The following is a 20,542-nucleotide window of genomic DNA, read 5'->3' as shown; positions in this document are numbered from 1 at the left end:
TTGATTGCTCCTTCATTTGTGCCTGAACGGGAGCCCTTGGCACCCTCGTGGGCTTTAATGGGGTCTGTGTGTTCTCACTCCCAATTAAACCCACGGGCAGCGATTAGCAGCTTCCAGCGACTCCAGAGCGGAGCAGGGGGGACGCGGCTTTCCAGGGCTCTGCTCCGGGAGAGGATCCTGCAATAGGGACACGACTTGGTGCATCCCGAGCAGACAGCTGGGCTGGCTGGAAATGGTTCTGTCCCCAGGTGACCACCGCCACTTTCGTCTCATCAGGGGAGGTTCGGCTAAGCCATCCCAGCCTGGCACAGACACATTTTCCAGCAGTGGGGGACAATGCTGGTGGGTGGCCAGGGCAGGTGTCACCCCAAAGTGGGGGTAGAGACGTTAAGGACAGCTCCCCACCTGCCCTGGCTGTCGAGGCTGCTCCTGGAAAACCTTATGTGAGGTGATGCAGAGATTGGGACATCAGGGGATGGACAGCCTTGCCCCATTTGGTCCTTCCATGCCCTCCCTTTTCCTTGTGGTCCTGCCCAGGGTCTGAACAGGAGGAAGTAGCCAAAACTGGTGAATTTCTGGTGCACTTGAAATTTTCAGCCCTGAGTTCTGACTCCAGGAGCTATCCCAGCCCCTGGCAGCTGCTCTGCCAGGATCATCCCGGTTGTCCTGGGGCCGTGGCACATCACATCCCACACGACCCACAGCCTTCTGTGGGAACCCCAGGGAGGAGCCATCCGTCAAAATTAAGATGTTGGGGGATTAAATGCTTTAATCTCATCGGAACTGGCATTTTTTGATGAAAATTAGTTCTGTCAGGAAATGGGTAAGTGGCGTTACCTGCTAGAGGTCTGTGTGCTGGGACTGGGGATGGCTGGAGTCGGCTGATGGAGTGCAGGAATGGAATGGAAAATCCAGGCCCAGGAGCTTTTTAACTCAATTAAAGTCTGGCTTGCTCCTGAGACAAGCCCATGGCATTGGGAAGAACATTCCTCCCCCACTGAACTAAACTTGGTGTGGGGTCAAGAACAGGACCTCAACAGGGTGAAGTGATACCTCAGGTGGCAGATGGTGGCATTATAGAAAACTCAACAGAGACCAAATTCTGCATTGGAATTAGGAGCAGACATCACACAACCATGGAATCATTAAGGTGGGAAAAATCCTCTCAGATCCTTGAGTCCAGCTGCTCCTCAGCAGGGCCGCCACTGTCCCATGTCCCCAGCTGCCAGATCCACACAGCTCCTGAACCCCTCCAGCCATGGTGCCAAGGTGTGGTTTGAAAAATCACACTTTCAAAATGCCTGTTTCCGGAGGAAAATGCAGGAATAGATCCTAATGAGGATGAGATCCCTTCCCAGGCAGAAGAGCAGGGTGTTTAATGCAGGTCTTGCACTTGAGGTGTAAGAGAAAGACGATCCATGCTGGCCAACACATCCAGCTTGTAAAAATCCTTATTAAAACCCCACTGAGCCTAATCAGGGAAGATGGCTTTTAATTAAAAAGTGCAACCATTCGGCCAACTTTTATAGGAGATTGCTGTGACCCCAGGAGATGCCAACCAGCAATAGATTCAACAGCTCCTTCCGGAGGGAGAGATCCTTCCCATCCTTTGTTAGCTGGAACATCTCTGCTGCTTTTAAATGGGCAACTTCACAGGTTTCCTGAGTGTGGTTTCTTCCATTAGGAAATGGGAATCTTCTAACAGCTCACCCAGGCAGCAAAATTCCTGCACTCCATCTCCTGCATTAGGAACCTGGAGTCCGCGGAGCAGGAGAGAGAGAGGGAGAAAAGAAAATCCAGATGGGGCAAAGTGTAGCTCGACTTTTTAATACTAAATTATTTACAGTAAGTAAAATCGTGTGTGTCAATTGTGAAAAGAGTCCAATTTGTTTGATTTACATTGCAGGGGGGTGCCCTGGGGTAGGGGGTGTTTAACTATCTCCTCTAATGTAATTGCCTATGGCAGCCCAGTAAATATTTGATGGGCTGCCTGAGCGAGGGAAGGAGCTGGGGCTGATGCTCCCGCAGCCCTCACAGGGTATCAAATGCAGCTGCAGCCAGGCACTACCTGAGCCCTTCCCATTGTGTAACTGGGCTGGCTTTAGCCCACTTTCAGGGTGGGAATGTGCACTTTCTGCTGGAAAACAGGTTTGCCCCTGTGCTGTGGGTTTGTTTTATATAAGAGGCCCAAGTGTCTCTGTCGTTGCCTCAAAGGGAGTGTTTTCCTCAGCTTTTCAGCAGGAAAAGCAGGTTTTGCTCTTGTCAAGGATGTTTCTGTGGCTTGAAGGTGCTGGATCCTGGCCCCAGCTAGCTAGTCCCTCAGTCACAGGAGGGTCAGACCTTGGCTGAGGATGGTGAGGGGGATGTGGATGGACAGGACTGGGAAGGACACAGAGGGACTCCAGCAGCAGAGGTGTCTGCAAAGAATTCGTAGTCCCAGCTCATGCAGCCTCTCACGGCTTTTTCCACTTTTAGTGTTTCAAACGGCACCAGGGGAGGCTCAAGTTGGACATTAGGAGGAATTTCTTCATGGAAGGGGTGGTCAGGCATTGGAAGGGGCTGCCCAGGGAAGTCTGGAGTCCCCATCCCTGGAGGTGCCCAAGGAATGCTTGGATGTGGCACTCAGTGCTCTGGGCTGGGGACAAGGTGGGGATTGGGCACAGGTTGGACTTGATGATCCTGGAGGCCTTTTCCAACCTCAGTTATCCTGGGGTTCAGTGCCAGAATGGGCACACTCAGTGCCCCAGGAATGCCCCCTGTGACCTGAGGACAAGGTTCTGCTGCTCAGATGAGGCAGGGACAGAGCCCCTGCTCCTGTCTGGGCAGCCCTGTCAGTCCATAGGAATTCCTGGAGGGTAGGAAATGTCACATCACCCACCTGGGACGGTAAATATTTAACAAGGGGAACACCCCCTGCCTTTTTCCCTGCTCTCCTCATCCATATTCAGCTCCTTCAGCTCTTCCAGCCCTGCAGGAAACACAGAGACCCCTGGGAAGAAGGAATTCACTGAAGGGCTGTGTCTGCAGGTCCTTTGCCCTCTGAAGGGGTTTGGAGCTTCAGATATGGGGATGGGAAGTCAATGATCAGTGAGGTCCCTTCCAAACCAAATCATCCATGGGTTCTATGGTTTGGAAGGGATACATGGAGGCCTCCCCCAATTCCCTGTTTGGAACAGGGCCAGTCAGAGCAGGTTTGTGCAGTGGAGTTTGAACCTCTCCAAGGATGGAGACACCAAAGTCTCCCTGGGCTCCCGGACAGTGAGCAGGGAGAGGCTGCCCAAGGTCTTCATCTACAAAGGCAACCAGAAGTTGGGTGGGGATGCTGCTTCCACCTGGTTTGGCATGGAAACCCCTCAGGGCTGTGGATGGAAGGAACTGGGCTCGAGTGGTACCAGCAGCCATGCAGGGAGGGACAAGTAGGACCCATACCCACAGAGGTCCCCATGAGCCCACTGGGGTTTCTCCAAGGGTTTCTCGGGATGATATCTGTGGTTGGAAGGCAGGAGCAGTCAGGATGGAATGGAGGAGGGATGGAGGCGTAGAACAGGATGAGAGGCCTGCCAGGGTCCTGGGATGCAGAAGGAGGTTTTACATGGAAATCTGAGAGGATGCTCCCGGTGCCCTGGGGGTCCCAGCCTGCTCCTGCCAGGACACTTCTTGTGGTTGTCCATGTCTTGCTTGCTCCAGCTCTTACAGAAACCAGCTCTATTAATATCCCAGCTCTTCCTCTCGGCCCATTACTCTCCTGATGGCCCAAATTTCCAGTTAGCTCCTCTCCAAATTTAAATGATGGCTTGCCCCTGTCTTCTCCACCCCCACCTTTCCGAGAGATGACATCACTGATGACCCACATTCTCCTGCCTCCGAAGTGCCTGGCGCCGGGGCCATTAGATCCCTCTGCTGGGCTGGGACTGGCTGACAGCCAGTCCCGACCTCACAAGTAACCACGGCCATTCACCGGGAGAGGGAAGCTCCAGCCTTGCCAACAGCGTTGGAGAACGGCAGAGGAAGGAAGGATGAAGCTGGATGAAGCCTCCTCCTACCCAGGAGGTGTTTCCAGGGAAGGGAGGGAGGGGAGCTGCCAAGTAATGAACAACTTTGAGGGAGGGAAGCAACCTTGGGACATGTCTTTCCTGTCCCACCTGCTCTGAAGGTCTTCCAGGAGCTGGCAGGTGGGATCCCATGGAACGCTGGTGGGATTGGGACACCATGGAATGCTGCAGGATTGGGACACCATGGACTGCTGTGGGACTGGGACACCATGGAATGCTGTGAGATTGAGATACTTTGGACTGCTGTGGGATTGGGACACCATGGACTGCTGTGGGACTGGGACACCATGGAATGCTGTGAGATTGAGATACTTTGGACTGCTGTGGGATTGGGACACCATGGACTGCTGTGGGACTGGGACACCATGGAATGCTGTGAGATTGAGATACTTTGGACTGCTGTGGGATTGGGACACCATGGACTGCTGTGGGACTGGGACACCATGGAATGCTGCCGGATTGGGACACCATGGACTCCTGATGTAGTTGGAACACCAAGGACTGCTGTGGGATTGAGATCCCATGAACTGTTGGTGGAATTAGGACACCATGGACTGCTGGTGAGACAGAGGCCACCTTGGACTGCTGGGGGGATTGGGATATCATGGACTGCTGGTGGGATTGCTTTTCTTCTGACCCCTCTTGCAGCCCCTGTGAGTCCTAAAGCACTGCAGACCCTTGGTGGGACCAGCACTGAGGACACTGGGTGGGACCAGCACTGTGACATGTGTGTCACTCTGCGTGTGCCCATCCCCAAGCCTGCAGAGCCCTGAAGTGCTGCTTTGAGCAGTTTCTCGAGGACTCCAAGCTCTATATCAAAATCCAGTGATTTTCTGCCCAGAGGAAAACTCTTTCAGTTCTGGTTTTGATTCAGTGAAGAACCTCAGTCCACGTCTGAGTCAGTGCAGAGGCCAAAATTCCAGCAGCCTATGGAGGAGAAATCTATGAGCAGCTGGAAAGAGACCTTGCAAACAGGGGTAGGAAACAGGACAACGTCCCCCGTGCTGCCCACGGCTCTTGCCAAGGCAGCCCTTTCCTAAAGCCCTCCTGAGAGCCACCTCTGGCTCTTCTCATTCTCAGGAAGAGCCTCCAGGAGCCAAAGCCTTTGGTCCCACCTGGAGCTGATGGGGTCAGGCCTGGATTGGTACAAAATGAGAGAGGGATAGGAAGGGAAGAGAGGGCCCCTGCCTTCCTCCAGCCTTGCTCATCGCCATCATCTCTACCTTGTGGCCCTGTCCTGCATCCTTTCAGCTCTCCAGCCCACTGCTAATCCCAGCTCTCACAAGCCCACCCAGGTCCTCCTTGAGGAGACATCCCCAGGAAGATCCCAGCAGCCCAAACACCTCCTGCCACCAGCCCAGCCCATCCCAACCAGCTCCCACCCCTGACCTGGGCAAAGGAAAGGCCCAGACAGGCAGGAAAGGCATCCTAAAGAGCAGCTGTGGCATCAGCTTCTCCCAGACGAGTCGTGTTGGACTGAGAGATGAGTTTTTGGCTGGATGATCCAAAACCTCACTGCCACAGCACCTCCAGGACACCAGGTCCCACCATCCCAAGCCCCTTTCAAAGGGATTCAGCAGCTCCAGGGCACAAACAGGTAGAGGATCTCCTTACCCAAAGGAGGTTCCTCCTGGTCCTCACCTTGGCTCATTCAGCAAAGGGAGTTCCCCAGAAATTAATGTGGGGAGGTTTTCCAGCAAGAGGAAGAAGGTGAAAGAAAGAATGAGAAATAAATGCTAAGAAAATAAAAAGAAAGAAAGAACAGGAAGAAAATAAGGAGAGAAAGGGAGGAAAAATAAGGAAGGAACGAGAGAGTCTTGGTTTTCTGAGTTAGAAGCAAAATTATCTTGATTTCCATTTGAATAATTCATGTTTGCCACGGGCCATGTATTCCTGAGCTTGGGTGTCAAGTGTTTATTGAATATATCTCCTGACAGGGCACTTGTGTGATATTCAGCCATTGCCAGAGTGTGAAAAAAACACACACAACAAATGGAAAAAGAGGGGGAAAAAAGGAAATGCCAGAATGACGGCTTCCTCCGCCTCAGTTTGAGAATAATTGGCCCAAATGAAGCCCCTTTCCTTGCCATCCAGTCCCCCCTACCCCCTCCCTCCATGGGGATCCAGCCAGGGGCCCAGCACAGGTGTCTGGGATGTTGTCCCTACACCCAGAGGGAGAAGCTCTGGAATCATCCTCGAGGATGAGCCCAGCAGGTGCTGGAGGAACTGGAGCTTTTTTCACCTCCTCAGCTTTTGCCAGGACACAGAGATGTGATCCTGAAGACTTAGAGGGGTCTTATCCCAAATGTTTCCACCTTGGAGTGAACCCCAGTTAAGGTGTGAGCCAGGGGCCTCAGGAGTGGCTCCTGGATGTCGTGGGCCACTCACCTCCAGCTCCTGTCTGGAGGGCCATGGCTCCACAGCCAGTGGGAAAAGCTGGGAGAAGGACATCTCCTGTTTCTGGGTGAACCAGACGAGAGCAGGCATGTGGAGCCATTCCCACTGTTACCCCTGGGATCAGAAGGAATGGGGAGTCCCTCCAGCACTGACCAGTGTAGGACAGAGAGAGGCACTGGAGGCAAAGCTGGTTCCAGGGCAGTGAGTGGGGAAATATTTGCCTCTGTGCTGGACAGTCCAATTCCCATTCTTCTGAGGATTCATGGAAAAGCTCCCACCCTCCTACCCCAGCTCACACAGCCCTTTCTCTTCACGCAGCTCCTGAAGGCAGGGTTGGAAGGGACTTTGGCTGGCCACTTCCACTCCAAACACCTCCTCAGGGCAGGAGTATCTCCAAGGGGTGGCTCTGAAACTCCTGGTGGCTGAATGGTTCTAACCCCAGGACAAAGGGATTGCAGCGGGGAGCAAGGATCTGCTGTGCCACCACCCTGGGCAGGGCCTGTCACCCTTTGTGGGACACACAGGGGGTGACAGGCTCGGTGCTTCCCCATGTGCTCATTCAGCTCAGACAGGAGGGGGTGGAGGTGTGGTTGGTGCCCAGCAGATCCCCCTGAGGTGGGACATGGTCACATGTGGAGTTGGGCATGGTGGTGCTTCGCCTTGTGGAGGGTCTGGCTTCAGGATCCAGATGTGTCCAGGTGTCCGGGCAGTGTGAGGGCTCCCCATGGGGTACCCGAGGTGCATTCCCAGCCCCACCTGCATCCTGCTGCTCCCTGCCCCGCTCAGCCCTCGGCGGTGCCTGGAGCTGCAGTAGCAGGGCCACCCTCGAAGGGACACATTTCCCTCTGTGTCCCCACAGCTCCTGCACCCCACAGGGGCTCAGAGATCCCCCTGACGCAGTGGGGAACACCTTTGTGGGGAACACAGTTCTGGGGGTCTGCAGCACCTCGAGCTCACTTGCAAAGTGTCTTCTGACGGGAAGCAGGGGCCCATCTCCCAGCTGACTGCTGGCAGGGGCCCATCACACCAAAACCCATACCTGGGATCCCAAATCCCGCAGCACAGCTGGCACCTGGCAGGAGGAGGGGGCAGCGCAGCTGGGCTGGCAGGCTGGATGGCCAACACCGTCACGGGGGAGCCGGGGCCGAGGAGAAGGGAGCGGTGCCGGGATGCCCAGAACAAACCTGGATTCCCCCTGCAGAGCCCCGGATCCCCCTGCAGCGGCTCCCAGCCCGCAGCGAGAGCCCAGAGCACGGCCCTCCCTCAGAGGAGTCATTTGGAGACCGCGGGGGCAGGGGGAGCAGCCAGACAGGGAGACGGGGCCGGTCCCCGCCCGCTGCCCCCAGCACCCAGTTCCCAGCTGGTGCAGCAGCAGGGAGCCCTGCCTGGCCATATGCTCTGCGTGCTGCTTCAATTACCCCGCGCAGGAGCCGCGGCTCGCTCAGCTCCTGGGAGCGGCCCGAGGGGCCCGCGGGGGGAGCGAGGCCACTCCGGGGCTGCCAAAAACCGGAGCAGGGTGGAAGGGCTTAAATCAGAGCAACATCGCTCCGTGGGGGGCACTCCTGGTGCTCCCACACACGGCTTTGTGTCCAGGAGCATCCCTCGCGTCCAGGAGTGTCCCTCGTGTCCAAAAGTGTCCCTCATATCCCAGAGCGTCTCTCGTGTCCAGAAGTGTCCCTCGTGTCCAGAAGTGTCCCTCGTATCCCAGAGCGTCCCTCGTGTCCAGAAGTGTCCCTTGTATCCCAGAATGTCCCTCGTGTCCAGAAGTGCCCCTCGCGTCCAGGAGTGTCCCTCGTGTCCAAAACTGTCCCTCGTATCCCAGAGTGTCCCTCGTATTCCAGAGCGTCCCTCGTGTCCAGAAGTGTCCCTCGTATCCCAGAGCGTCCCTCGTGTCCAGAAGTGCCCCTCGCGTCCAGGAGTGTCCCTCGTGTCCAGAAGTGTCCCTCCACGTCCCAGAGTGTTCCTCATATCCAGGAGCATCCCAAGTTTGACAACCCCATCAGGGCTGGGAGCTCCTCTGCACCTTCTGGGGGTGGGTCCGGCTCCTGTACCTCCAAGCAAGGACCCAGCCCCTGGCATTAAGGATCCGTTCCCAGCCCTAAGGATGGCCAAAATATCCCAAGTCCTCTCTCCAGAAAGCTGATTCTTTCCAAACTGAACCCCCAAAGAAATGGTGTAAATGGGAAATTTTTAAAATTCACTACAGCTTTTATTTTCACAAAGAATAGCCTCGTGATTGCACAGATGGAAAACATTTCAGCTCCTTGAAAATTTTCTTTCTCTACTGGAAAACCAAGAAACTAAAACCTAAACCCATATTTTCTTTTCATTTTCTTACTTCATTTTAGCTTTTTTTTCTGAAATAATTTGTGTTTGTGTTTCTAATAACTCAAGGAGTGTCAATTTGTGATTATCTGATGGAAGAAAAAATGATTTGGTTTTCCTGAGATCTAATACTGGATTACTCCTGATATCTCTAAGAATCAGTTTCTGAGAAGGTTTAATTTGTGTTGTTCCCTAAACTTCATGACCAGAGGATAGATCTTTTCATGAGCAATACTTGTTGCTCTGGTGCTCATTAGACAGATCACCCTGGTCCTTTTCTGGCCAATATTTTGGAGGAGCTCCACCTTCTACAGAATTTTTGTTCCTTTGAGCTGGAATCAGACTCTCTGCTCCTTAGGAAAACTGGTAGGGTTTGGGTTCTTTTTGTTTTTTTTTTTTTTTTTTTTAATTTTCTGTAAGTCTCTAAACATAATTTTAAAAAATGAAAGCCAAAAGTGCACCAAAAAAAAAAAAAAGTGCATGAAATCATCAAGGATTAACATGAGGTTTCTCAGGTAATTCTGGAACTCACCACCTTCGTTTCAACTTTTTCCAGCTATTGGCCACCCTGGCCTTAGACACTTCCAGGGATCCAGGGGCAGCCACAGCTGCTCTGGGCACCCTGTGCCAGGGCCTCACCAGGCTCACAGGAATTGGGAATTCCTTCCTAATATCCAACTTAAGTCGACCCCACTTCAGCTTAAAACCATTCCTACCAAAAAATGTGTCCCCATGAAGCCTGGAGGGGCTGGGCAAGGAGCAGAGGCTCTCTCTGACCTGAGACAGCCCTGCTGAAGAACAGCAGCTCTTCAATCCTGACCCTCCTGGAGCAGGGAAGGGAAATTACCAAAAAGCAAATCAAGGAATAATTCCAAGTGTCAAAGCCACTTGATGAAATTGTTTTGCTTCTGGGAGACCTGCAGGCAGAAAATCTTGCTTGAATAAATGAGTCTCATGCAGCAGTCTCAGATACACGCAGAAATGACTGGGAGCTGTGGGTACACCTGGGCTACGGACGCGCTGGCACCGCTGTCCCCGACACTCCTGCCACCCCCAGTGCCACTCCCAGCTTCCCTCCAGCCCTGCTCCTGCTCCTCGCACTCCAGAGGAGGAAAACCCCGTCCTGCTGCTCTGCCAGCCGAGTGGAGCAGCGGAGAGGATGCAGAGGCGCAGGAACAGCCCCGAGAGCCGCGGTGGGACACGGGAGGGGACCCCAGCCCCGCGCACCTCCGCGGGTGACAGCGGCCCCGGGCGCGGTGGCAGCTGCTCCGTGCGCCTGGTTTTGTTCTGGGGATAAAGAATGGCACTCGGGCAGCGGCTCAGAGCGGCTCTCCCGGCGGGGACAAACCCGGGATGAGGCCGGGCCGGCGGCTCGGAGCAGCCGGGAGCCCTCGCAGGGCGATATGGTGACAGGAGCGCGCTTTGCCCCCGCTCCTCCGGGGACAGCGAGCGCAGGGCTCAGCCAAAGCAGGGGAGGTTTATGTCGTCAGCAATTTCTGTCCTTTCAGAGCAGACAAAGCTGTGCTCTCCCAGCGCCCGCATCTCCCGGGAATGGGATCAAAGCCACCCCGTGTCTCAGGTTATTTCGACCCTCATTTTCCCCATCCTCGCTGGCCCTCCCAGTGCCCTCCTTGGTGCTCTGGTCACTCAGAGCTGGTGGTCAGGGCTTTTCCTCCCCTTGGAGCTCTCAGGTGAGCAGCTCAGATGTCACTGCCCACCCCTGCTGGCCCCACAACAAGCCCATCCGAGGGGAGCTTGGCCTGAGGAAAAGCAGCCAAAGCTTGGAAGAAACCCCTGAGATGGGCTCAGTCTTCACACCTGACGTGGCTTCCTGGCTGTCCTGGTCAGCAGCCATGTGCTGGAGCCACAAGGCTCATGCCAGGGGAGGGTCACTCCAGCCAAAGGTGGATGGCCAACTCCACTGTCCCCGGCCTTGGACACAAGAGAAATTTCAAACTTCCCACCAAAACAGCAGGAACAGTAAGGTGTCAAATCCCTCTGGATGCACCTGCAGCCAGAGGAGAGGAGAATGTCTGATAGGAGAGCATGTAAAAGCCCTCCAGGAGAGATTCCCCCCATTTTTCAGGGATAGGATGAGGGAATATCTGGGTGGGATGGTTTATTTGACCTTCATGCATAAATCTTTGCTGTTCTTTCTAACAGGCAGAATGCTTCCAGGCAAGACCTGGGGGGGAAAGGGTTAAGAACCCTCCAGGCCATGGGCTGACCCACAGACCTTCCCACATTGTCCCCTCTCTTATCCGCTGTCCCTGGGGACATCAGCCACCAGCAGATTACCCTGGGCTGTGCCCTGAGGGCACGCGGAGCTGAAGGACAGAGGGAAGAGCGGCTGATCCTTGGATCCTGAATTGCTGCCAGTCCGTGCAGGGGGCAGAAAAGGGCTGGAGGAGAAGAGGCCCAGAGGGCTGGAAGGGAAAGGGATGCACAGAGACAGTGGGAGGATTAACCAGCCCTGCTCGGGGGAACAGAGCTGCAGCCCTTGGAGCTCCTCTGTTCCCGAGGGCAGCAGCAGCTTCAGAGCAGCAAGGCACCCCAGGGGAGGTGCAGAAGTGTTTGGGATGGGACTTTGGGGACAAACTTGGAGCTGCCCAGGCTGGACAGGCCAAGGTGGGGGACAGCAAGGGCTCACCCCAAGCCGTGTGAGAGTCTGGCCGTGCCCAGCAGGCGTATGAGGGGCTGAACCCTCCATGACCCAGTGCTGGGGGCCCTGAGGAGTGCCCTGAGCGATGCATTAACACCAGGGTGCAGCTGAGCCCCCAGAGCAGGGCTCCACGGGCAGCAGCTGCAGGGTGGTGAAGGAACTGCAGGGACAGCGAGAAGGGAGATTTCTGGATCTCTGCAATTTGGGATTTTCTTTCTTATATCTGAAAACCTCCCAGGTGATGTGAGAACAGCCTGGCCAGGCTGAGCATGGGAGTGTCACGAGAGCAAGGCAGGGTGGCAGGGCTCAGGTACATGCTGCTCACAAGGGCAGCAATGAAAGAAGGTAATATTTTCCTGATGGAAAACTCCAGGATCCCAGGGGAAGCCTTGGGCATGATTCCCATCACTTCCTGAAGGGACTCAGTCAGGTCACTGCTGCCAGAGCTAAATCCTGACCTGGGGCTATTCTGGGACTTGGAACTCTTCATCCTTCACCGGGCAGGGAACAATTCCATACCTACACCAGTCTGTGGGCGATTGTGACTCAAAAGGTTGGAGAGAACCGGAGATGGAACAATGGGTTTGGAACTGGACAAGCCTGATACTACTGGGAACAACTTTCAAGCTCCATATTTATCCATCAGCTCTGAGCAGAGTGGCCAACAACCTGTGGAGACTTGCACAAGAATTTCAGAGGTATTTAGGGGAATATCCATTATTTGAATGGGGATAAAGCCCCCTCACTGGGGCAGAGCTCGTGCAAAAGGAGAGGTCCAGACGTGCTGAGTGGGGCTGCTTCCAGGATGATGAATTGGTGTCACCCCAGAAGCTGCAGGTAAGAGAACAGAGTAAGGACAATATGTTGGATTTCCTGTGCTACCCTTGGGGTGTGAGTTCAGCCAGACCTCACCTGCCAAGGAGCCCTTTACTCCCAGATCCACCTTCTCCAGTGCATCCCAAGGTATTTAAGCTGAAACCTGGTTTCATTGATCCAGGCCTGAAATCAATGGGCAGCAGAGGGCTGAGCCACCGTCCAAATAAAGATAATACAAACAGCAATAAAATAGCACCATTGATTTTAAAACTCCCCATCTAAGGCTTTATAAAGTATTCATTAAATATCTATTAGGATAAATTGAAAGCATTAGGAACACGGGGAACTGGTTATGCAGATTTGCAAGTGTTTTTGGTTAATTTATAAATGCTGCATCCGCATGGACAGAGCAGGAGACATTGATAATAATTACTCTGATCCTTTTTGTTACTCTCTGTAGAACTCAAAGTTGTAGATATCAGAGGCAGAAAGAGCTCCATGTCCTTTTCTCCTGGATTTGGAGGAGGTCTAGAAGCTGAGGAAGGCCAGTGAATTTTTCATCTCCGAGGAGGCACAAAGCCACATTTCGTGAACCCTTTCTGTGGCAGGGGGAGTGGCACCACTTCATCAGGCGGGTCCTGACGGCTGCTGATTACACGGTCGTTAAGATGCTTGAGAGGGTCACAGCTCCCCAGCACATGCTGACTTGTATCGTTTTCACCCCTCGCAAGCAGAGGCTGCCGAGGGGACAGCGGGAGCTGTGTCCCCTCTCCGTAGGGCACCGCGGGACATTTAATGGTCGTCAATCAACCACGGAGCCGGGACGGGGCTATCCCCCCACAGCAGAAAATGGGATCGGACACATCCCTGAGGGGCTGCTCTGGGGCTGGGGAACGACCATTGCCCACTGCAACTGCAAGCAGGGAAAGCAGCCTGGGACAGTGGAAGGTGTCCCTGCCATGGCAGGGGTGGCACTGGATGGGCTTTAAGGTTCCTCCCAACCCAAACCATTCCATGAGTCTCTGACTCAAGCTGTGATCCCCTCCCCAGGAGTCACCGAGGGACACCCAGCAACCACCTCCAGGGCTTGTTCCTCGCAGGCAGTTCCAAGGGATGGATTCTCTGTGCCTCCAAGCCCTGGCCAGCCCTGGAGAAGCTGCTCCCTGAATGGGGTCGTTAGTAACAGCCTCCCACACAAACAAAGCACAAACGCACCAAAAAGTGCCCAGCTCCAGGAGGCTCAGGGAGGTGTCCTGCTCCTGTGTGCTCAGTGCTGAAGTCCTTGGCCTTACCTGAAGCTAAAACCACCTGTAATTAAGAATTACATCTATTGAACATAAATATCCTAAATGAATCCTTTCCTGGGCCATGTAAATGTGTGTGTGGATTTACAGAGCATTGCCTTCCCCACTGCAGCTCCAGAGGGAGAGTTTGAAACATCTGGAAGGAGGGTGGAGTGGAGGGTGGGAGCAAAAACCTTTTCCTCGTGGACTGGTCCCTCTTGCAGGGCAGCAGCCAGCTCCGAAATCCTGGTGTTTCAGAGAGGCGTGGTCCAAACATCTGAGAGAGGGAGTCGGGAGTCCTGGTGGTCTTCCTAGGGCTGCTTTTGGGTGACACCCAGCACTCCTGGGGCTCAGCTTTCCCACTAGGAATCCCAGAGGAAATCCCATCCCAGCAGACGGATGTTATGGAGATGAACAATCAGAGAAGCCCAGAATGGTTTGGGTTGGAAGAGCCCTCAAAACCGCCCAGTCTCAGCTCCCTGCCATCCTCCCACTGGACCAGGGTGCTCAAATGATGCTGAGAAAGCCTTGGGAGAACAGCATCAATCAGCCCATAATGCTCCATCTTGCTTTTTAGCCCCTTCTCTTGATGTTCCTGCATTTCCTTCCCTCCCCACTCACTCCCTGCTTCTCCTCCCTCTGAATGCTCTGGAAATACCTGGTTTGGTCTCTTTGTGAATTATTAGAGGCATTTACCATAGGCCCTCTCATTAATTATTCACAGCTGTTTTGTTCTGGGGCTCAGATGTAATTAATGGCTCAATTAATATTTAAATATTAACTATTTTTAAAAACCCAAGACATCTCTGTTAAGCTTGTCCATTGAGAAATAAAAGACACGGCCAGCGAGGCTCGGCCAGGGAAGTTGCAGAGCACAACGTGGAGAGAGAGACTTGTGGCAGCATAGATCCGTGTGGGAAGAAATTCTGGGAGCAGGAGTCTGGGAAAGGGAGCTGGAGGGGGACAGAGCCTACAGAGAGGAGAGGAGAGGAGAGGAGAGGAGAGGAGAGGAGAGGAGAGGAGAGGAGAGGAGAGGAGAGGAGAGGAGAGGAGAGGAGAGGAGAGGAGAGGAGAGGAGAGGAGAGGAGAGGAGAGGAGAGGAGAGGAGAGGAGAGGAGAGGAGAGGAGAGGAGAGGAGAGGAGAGGAGAGGAGAGGAGAGGAGAGGAGAGGAGAGGAGAGGAGAGGAGAGGAGAGGAGAGGAGAGGAGAGGAGAGGAGAGGAGAGGAGAGGAGAGGAGAGGAGAGGAGAGGAGAGGAGAGGAGAGGAGAGGAGAGGAGAGGAGAGGAGAGGAGAGGAGAGGAGAGGAGAGGAGAGGAGAGGAGAGGAGAGGAGAGGAGAGGAGAGGAGAGGAGAGGAGAGGAGAGGAGGAGGTCTGGTGTTGTTTTATCCTTGGGGAACCACCACTGATACCCAAATTGGGAATTTCTCCACAGACTTGCTGATCCAGAAACTCCCTGGATCTTGGGTCTGTCCAGGATTTCAGATTTCAAACCTGTAAAAGCTGGAAATCTTGCTGATGTTCCCATCACCTTCTCCTGCTCCACATCCCAACTGCCAACAGAAGGAGATGGAGGAAAATGGAACGTGAAAGATGCACTGATCCAGCCCAGAACATGGGTGGCATAAACTGGGAATTCATGAGATGTTAATCCACAGGTGGGGCCACTGGACACCCCCCACCTGCACAGAACTCTGATGGGGTTTATAGTTTTGCCACTTGGGATGTTTAATTTACAAGTGCATTGGTGAGAGACACGGAGCAATGCAGGAACTTGGAATTCTGATAGAAAAGGCCGAGACTGGGTTTTATTGGAAAAGATGGTATTTGGAGAAAGGCAGTGTGGGAGCCTGGCTTGTGCTGAATGGGATATTCCCGTTTTATTGCTCTATAATGCCTGTGTTTTCACTGGATTATTTATAAAAAGAGAGAAAACTATAAAAGCAAAGTGATTTTAATGAATTAGAATGAAGCTGATGTGGAATCAAATAAAATACTCAGCTGTGACTGTAATAAACCCCAACTTGACTGCCATCAACTCTGCTCACTTTAATTTGCCTGCCGGTTTCCCAACAGAAATTCCATCGGAACGGATTTCTCCCACCAACCCCAAGTGTCAGCAAAACAACGTTTCCCCTCAAAAGACTCAACCCAGGGGGATTTTTTCCCCTGCAGTGCGGGAATATTTCCTTTCGCTCTGCCCCGGGCGTTTCTCATTCACTGAACGTCTGCGGGTGCCCGGCGCTGACAGCCGGGAGCCGGGAATGATGCTCGGAACAAAGAGCCACGGCCAAGACCCTTGGCTGCTCTCTCCTCGCGGCTCTCCCGAACACGGAGCCTCCCGGGATGAGGTTTATGCCACCGATCGGCTTTTTGCCTCCGGTTCAGCCGGCGGTCGGGAGGTCAGAGCCACGTCCCGCAGTCTGACCCACGGAGAGGTTCCCCACGGCCCGGCGGCGCGGGCGGGAAGCCGCTGGTTCCCTCTGACGGGAATTCGCAGCGTGGCTTTCACTCGTGCTAAATAAAGCATTCCTGGAGCCAGGTGCCTCCGGGTGGTTTCCGCCAGCTCCTGCTCGCATCCTGCTCATCCTCGGGCTGATTTACAGCACCAGCCCCGGCTCGGGCGCTGCCTGGGCCCGGCTCGCTCCGGCAGGCGCAGGGCTCACTCAGCTCCTCACCCCGACATCTACGGTCGCACCGCGGCTGAATAATGCATGGCTGGGGCTTTGTGGAGGTGCCGTAACCCGATCTGCAGCGCAGGGACACACGGACGCAACCGCGGCGGGGAAGCCGCCCGATAATGCGAGCCGCGGCCACCCGATCCGCGTCCCTCGAGCACGGGCTGGTGCCCGGCCAATGGGTGTCTGTGGGGAGGAAACGAGAGCCCGGCTGCTTGGGCACCGGCTGACACTCGCTCCCCCCCGGCGGCTCTCCCGGAGCGCTGGGCGAAGGGCAGATGCTGCCGGAGCCACCCGCTGCCACCCGGCTCTTCCCGGCCCCTGGCCGCGCTCTCCAGCTGGAGGGCTCTGGGCTTTCCCGCTGTCCTCAGCATCCCGCAGGGAATTAGGCACCCAAATCTCCGCCAGCACAGCCAGAGTGACCACTCCACCTTGCCCCGGGGGAGCGTTGCATTATCCATGGCCTGTCTGCCATGTCCTGTCCCTTCAAGGAGCTTGCTCCAAACACCAGCTCCTTCCCAAGGCTCAGGGCCTCCCAGCTGCATCCTTCTGCCTTTCCCTCACAAAAGCAGGCACAGCTTCTCTGCAGCCAACTCCGAGCAGCGAGCAATTCCCTGGTGCCAAGGTTCACAGCAAAAGTCTCCATACTTTCATTTCTTTGGGAATCTCACCCTCCATGCAGACACTTGGGACTTCCAGCTCCCCCTTTGCCTTTCCCCGTGTTGCAGAGGCCTCATGTCCCTTCTGGCTCTGTTCTACCTCGGCAAGGTCACAGGGGCACCTTGGGCACCAAACTGCTCCGGGTACCAAGCACAGCAAGGGCTCTGTGCCAGCCTGGAGTGCTCCCAAAGCGGTGGGATTGTATCAGCACGGCAAGAAATGTGCAGGACGGATGGAAAAGTGATGAAATAAGCCCTGGTGTGGGATTGTCCCTGTGCTGGTGACCCTGGTGACGGGGCAGCAGTGGCCGTGCACAGGCCTGGTGCTGAATGCTGCTCACAGCTCGGGAGAGGCTCCCGGAGCCAGAGCCTCTCACCTCCAACCCCACCGGGAGAGAGGTTCGGTGAGGCTGGAATAAAAATCAGTGCAGGTGGCTGGGAGGCAGAGAGAGGGGTCATCTCCCCCGGGAGCTGGGGGGAGAGCAGGGAAGGGGTTCAACGACAGCGGTCACTGCTCATGCCACCGGCTTCTCGCACTGAATCCCGAGCGAGCCTCGGATCCTTTGGCAGTGCTTTAACCTGGGAACCCGTGCAGGGAAAGCTGGATCTGCTCAATTTAACCCAGGAACTCATTGCAGAGAAAGCTGGATCTGACCAATTTAACCCAGGAACTCATTGCATGGAAAGCTGGATCTGCTCAGTTGAAGCCAGGAACCCGTGCAGAGAAAGCTGGATCTGATCAGTTTAACCCGGGAACTCATTGCAGGGAAAGCTGGATCTGCTCAGTTGAAGCCAGGAACCCGTGCAGGGAAAGCTGGATCTGATCAATTTAACCCGGGAACCCGTGCAGGGAAAGCTGGATCTGGTCAGTTTAACCCGGGAACCCGTGCAGGGAAAGCTGGATCTGGTCAGTTTAACCCGGGAACTCATTGCAGGGAAAGCTGGATCTGCTCAATTGAAGCCAGGAAATCGTGCAGGGAAAGCTGGACCCAGCGCATCTGGAGCCTCCAGCCGCACGGAATTCCATCTGCCGCTGGCTCGGGGCTGCCGCGCTGCTGCCGGCGGCTTCCACCTCGGAGTAATCCCGGTGTAGAGCTATTCCCCCCCCCCCGCAAACCCGACAGCCGGCAGCTGGGACGGCCCGGCCCGGGCTTGAAAAGCCGTGATGGGGCGGGTTGGCCGCTGCCAGCGCCCACGGCCCGGCCCGGGAGCCGCCAGGCGCTGCGCGGGGGCTCGGGGGGTTCGGCCCGCGGGGTCACCGGAGCCGGCGTCAGCTGTCAGGCACAGCCACAAAGAGCCACCCTGGCTGCTGGTGGCTGCGGTGGCCGCAGGGCACACGCAGACGGCGGGGCCGGGCACAGCGAGGGGCTGAGAGCGCGGCTGCGGGGATGGGTGGGAGGCGGAAAAACCGCAGCTCCTGTCCCAGCCTGCACCAACAGAGAATCCCACTGAGTCACGGGAGGAAAAATTCGGTTTGGATACACAGCGAGGCTTTCTTTTTTCTCTCCATCTGGAGGGAAAAAAAAAGAAATTAAAAATGTAACACAGATACACGCACACACCCTCCATGCTTTACCCTATTTCTTCTCAAAAACGTTCAATTCAGCAGCTCTTTGGACGCCAGCTCTAACCTGTTTGCACTTGTCATCGCTCATTTTAGGACTGTTTAAGAGCAAAATCACCATTTCGAAGCCCGAAAAAACCCCAGCTCCCCCAAAATCATTACTCTCCAACGTTTTCTAACAATCCCCCACTTTTTCCTCTCTTTTGCCTTGGGTTTATTGAACAGGTTTCAGTTCTGTTCAGGTAAGGTGGCTTATTAAATTCAAGCTGACTGAAAGCTTTGCATTGCACAGGCTTGGAGAGGGGGGAGAAAAAGAAGAAAAACCTGACTTAAAACAGAATTTGTTGTGTTTTATTCCAGTAAACACTCCACAATATTTTCTGAAGTAGGTATTTTTGTTCAGTGTTGCTGTTTAATTAAAAGGATCAGTAAAGCTGATTATTTACCGAGTAGAAGGAGATTTCTAATGGACTTTGTTTTTCCTGCTCAGAAGGAGAAATCCCAAATCCTCCCTGCTCTTTGTGGCTCTGGATAAAAATCTTGGAAGTCAAATTGAAGCCTTGTAAGGGATGAAGAATCTCTGGTTTCCATCTCTGTTTACCACCTGGACTGCTCGTCCTTGGCAGGTGAGAGCAAAGGCTGAGGTGAGAAAGAAAACACACCCAGAGAGGGGTCCTGGGGGCCACCCTGGGGGGGCTGGTGACCCAGGGCTGCTGGGGCAGATCATCCAGAGGGGTCTCACATGGGGTGACACTGTGGCTTTGGTCCCCCTCCTCAGCACTCATGGCCACCTCTCCAGAGCAGTCCCAGGGACACAGGTGACACTGTTCGCACACTCATCTGCCTTTCCCCACCTGTTTGGACTTGGGTTTTGGTTCTTAACCATTGTTTTTTCAGGGCAGCATCAGCCTCCGCACTGATTTTCCTTCTTTGGTCCCATCAGGATGCACCCAGCGTCCCCAGGGGATCTGGGCAAAACAGGGACTGTGTTGAGGGATGAGGGAACAGAGACAGTTTAGGGGGAAATTTGGGGGATGTCCTGAAGGAACAATTTTGGTGAGGTCACGCCGTTGCAAAGGTTGGGTTGAATGAGAGATGGGCTGGGTACGAGCCGTCCATGGCTGGGAGGGAGGAGGAGGAGGACGAGGAGCGGCGGGGCCGGGCTGTGTCGCTGCAGGAAGGATTCCCAGGACACCCCTCATTGTCCACACGCTGTTCCCAGCTGCTGCCCGGCCCATCTCCGTAACGGGAGCTGACACGGCTCCGGCGGGGAAACGTGGGAGTGAAACCCCTCCCTGCATAGCCTCTAATTGGAGTTAACTTTTGCCCTGGGAGCGACTCCATTACCAGGGAACCCTGCCGAGGGGCCGCGGCGAGTTGGGGTTTGATGGGGCCAGACAAAAGTCGTTTTCTGAGGCTCCCCTCAGCTTCACACCAGACTTTCTCCTGCCCTTTCCCCTCCCACCTCCTCTCCAGATCAGCTGCTCTCTGACTGGTAAAATGTTTACACTCCATGCAGGTCCAGAAATCAATTAGAGACACATTTAGCTGACATATGGCTTCTCTAACCCATGGCCCTGGTGGATCCAGCCAGGGGAAATAAAGGAGCTGGGCTGGAGACCCTGTGCGCCACCCTTATGGACAACAACCCTTTTTAACGATCCTTTAAATCAGTTCTGCTCCAGGGGTAGGGGCCAAAGCCATTATTCCCTGACATTTATGACCAGAACTCGCCGCCTGCTCTGTCCCTGGTTTTACCCATCAGGAAATTGGTAATTCTTCTCTTCCCCAAACATCAGCTGGGTTGGGAGGTCTCAATCTGCCGGGTCTGGAAAGGGCAGCAAACACAGGGATCAGGGATTGCTGCCAGGGAAGGGGAGGGAGGGAAGGACTTTGGCATGGCCTTGATGGCTCCTTCTCCCATTGCTCCACTTTCCCTTCCCGTGTACAAGGCCCAGCAGCCTCCAGAGCTGGTCCTCACCTGCCAAGGTGGCCACAGAGCCACGGGAGCAGGAAATTGCTCCTCAGGAACTCCAGCTAAAGCCAACCTCTGCCCAGTGATTGAGAGGGAAAGGTCCTTTAAATGCTGGACTGATGTCCTGCAGAG

The 20,542-nt window shown here is 54.7% G+C and overlaps 1 protein-coding gene and 2 long non-coding RNA genes across 3 annotated transcripts in view; 1 reads left to right on the top strand and 2 right to left on the bottom strand.

Moving 5' to 3' along the window:
* The window catches only part of SPRY3 (sprouty RTK signaling antagonist 3), a 315,558-nt gene that overhangs the window by 252,875 nt on the left and 42,141 nt on the right, over window positions 1–20,542 (bottom strand). The gene's annotated exons all lie outside the window — the stretch shown is intronic.
* On the top strand, window positions 483–1,877 carry LOC137482628 (uncharacterized). Its single transcript, XR_011004170.1, has 2 exons — window positions 483–1,269; window positions 1,685–1,877. It is a non-coding gene; the product is annotated as an uncharacterized lncRNA (long non-coding RNA).
* Window positions 1,476–4,780, bottom strand: LOC137482627 (uncharacterized). The gene is made up of 2 exons (XR_011004169.1): window positions 4,629–4,780; window positions 1,476–1,753 (listed from the first exon to the last, which is right to left on the bottom strand). It is a non-coding gene; the product is annotated as an uncharacterized lncRNA (long non-coding RNA).

Source organism: Anomalospiza imberbis, chromosome 14, assembly GCF_031753505.1.
Source record: "Anomalospiza imberbis isolate Cuckoo-Finch-1a 21T00152 chromosome 14, ASM3175350v1, whole genome shotgun sequence".
NCBI classification, from domain to species: domain Eukaryota; kingdom Metazoa; phylum Chordata; class Aves; order Passeriformes; family Viduidae; genus Anomalospiza; species Anomalospiza imberbis.
Note: the sequence above shows the minus strand (reverse complement) of the source record. Positions and strands in the feature narration are given on the sequence as shown.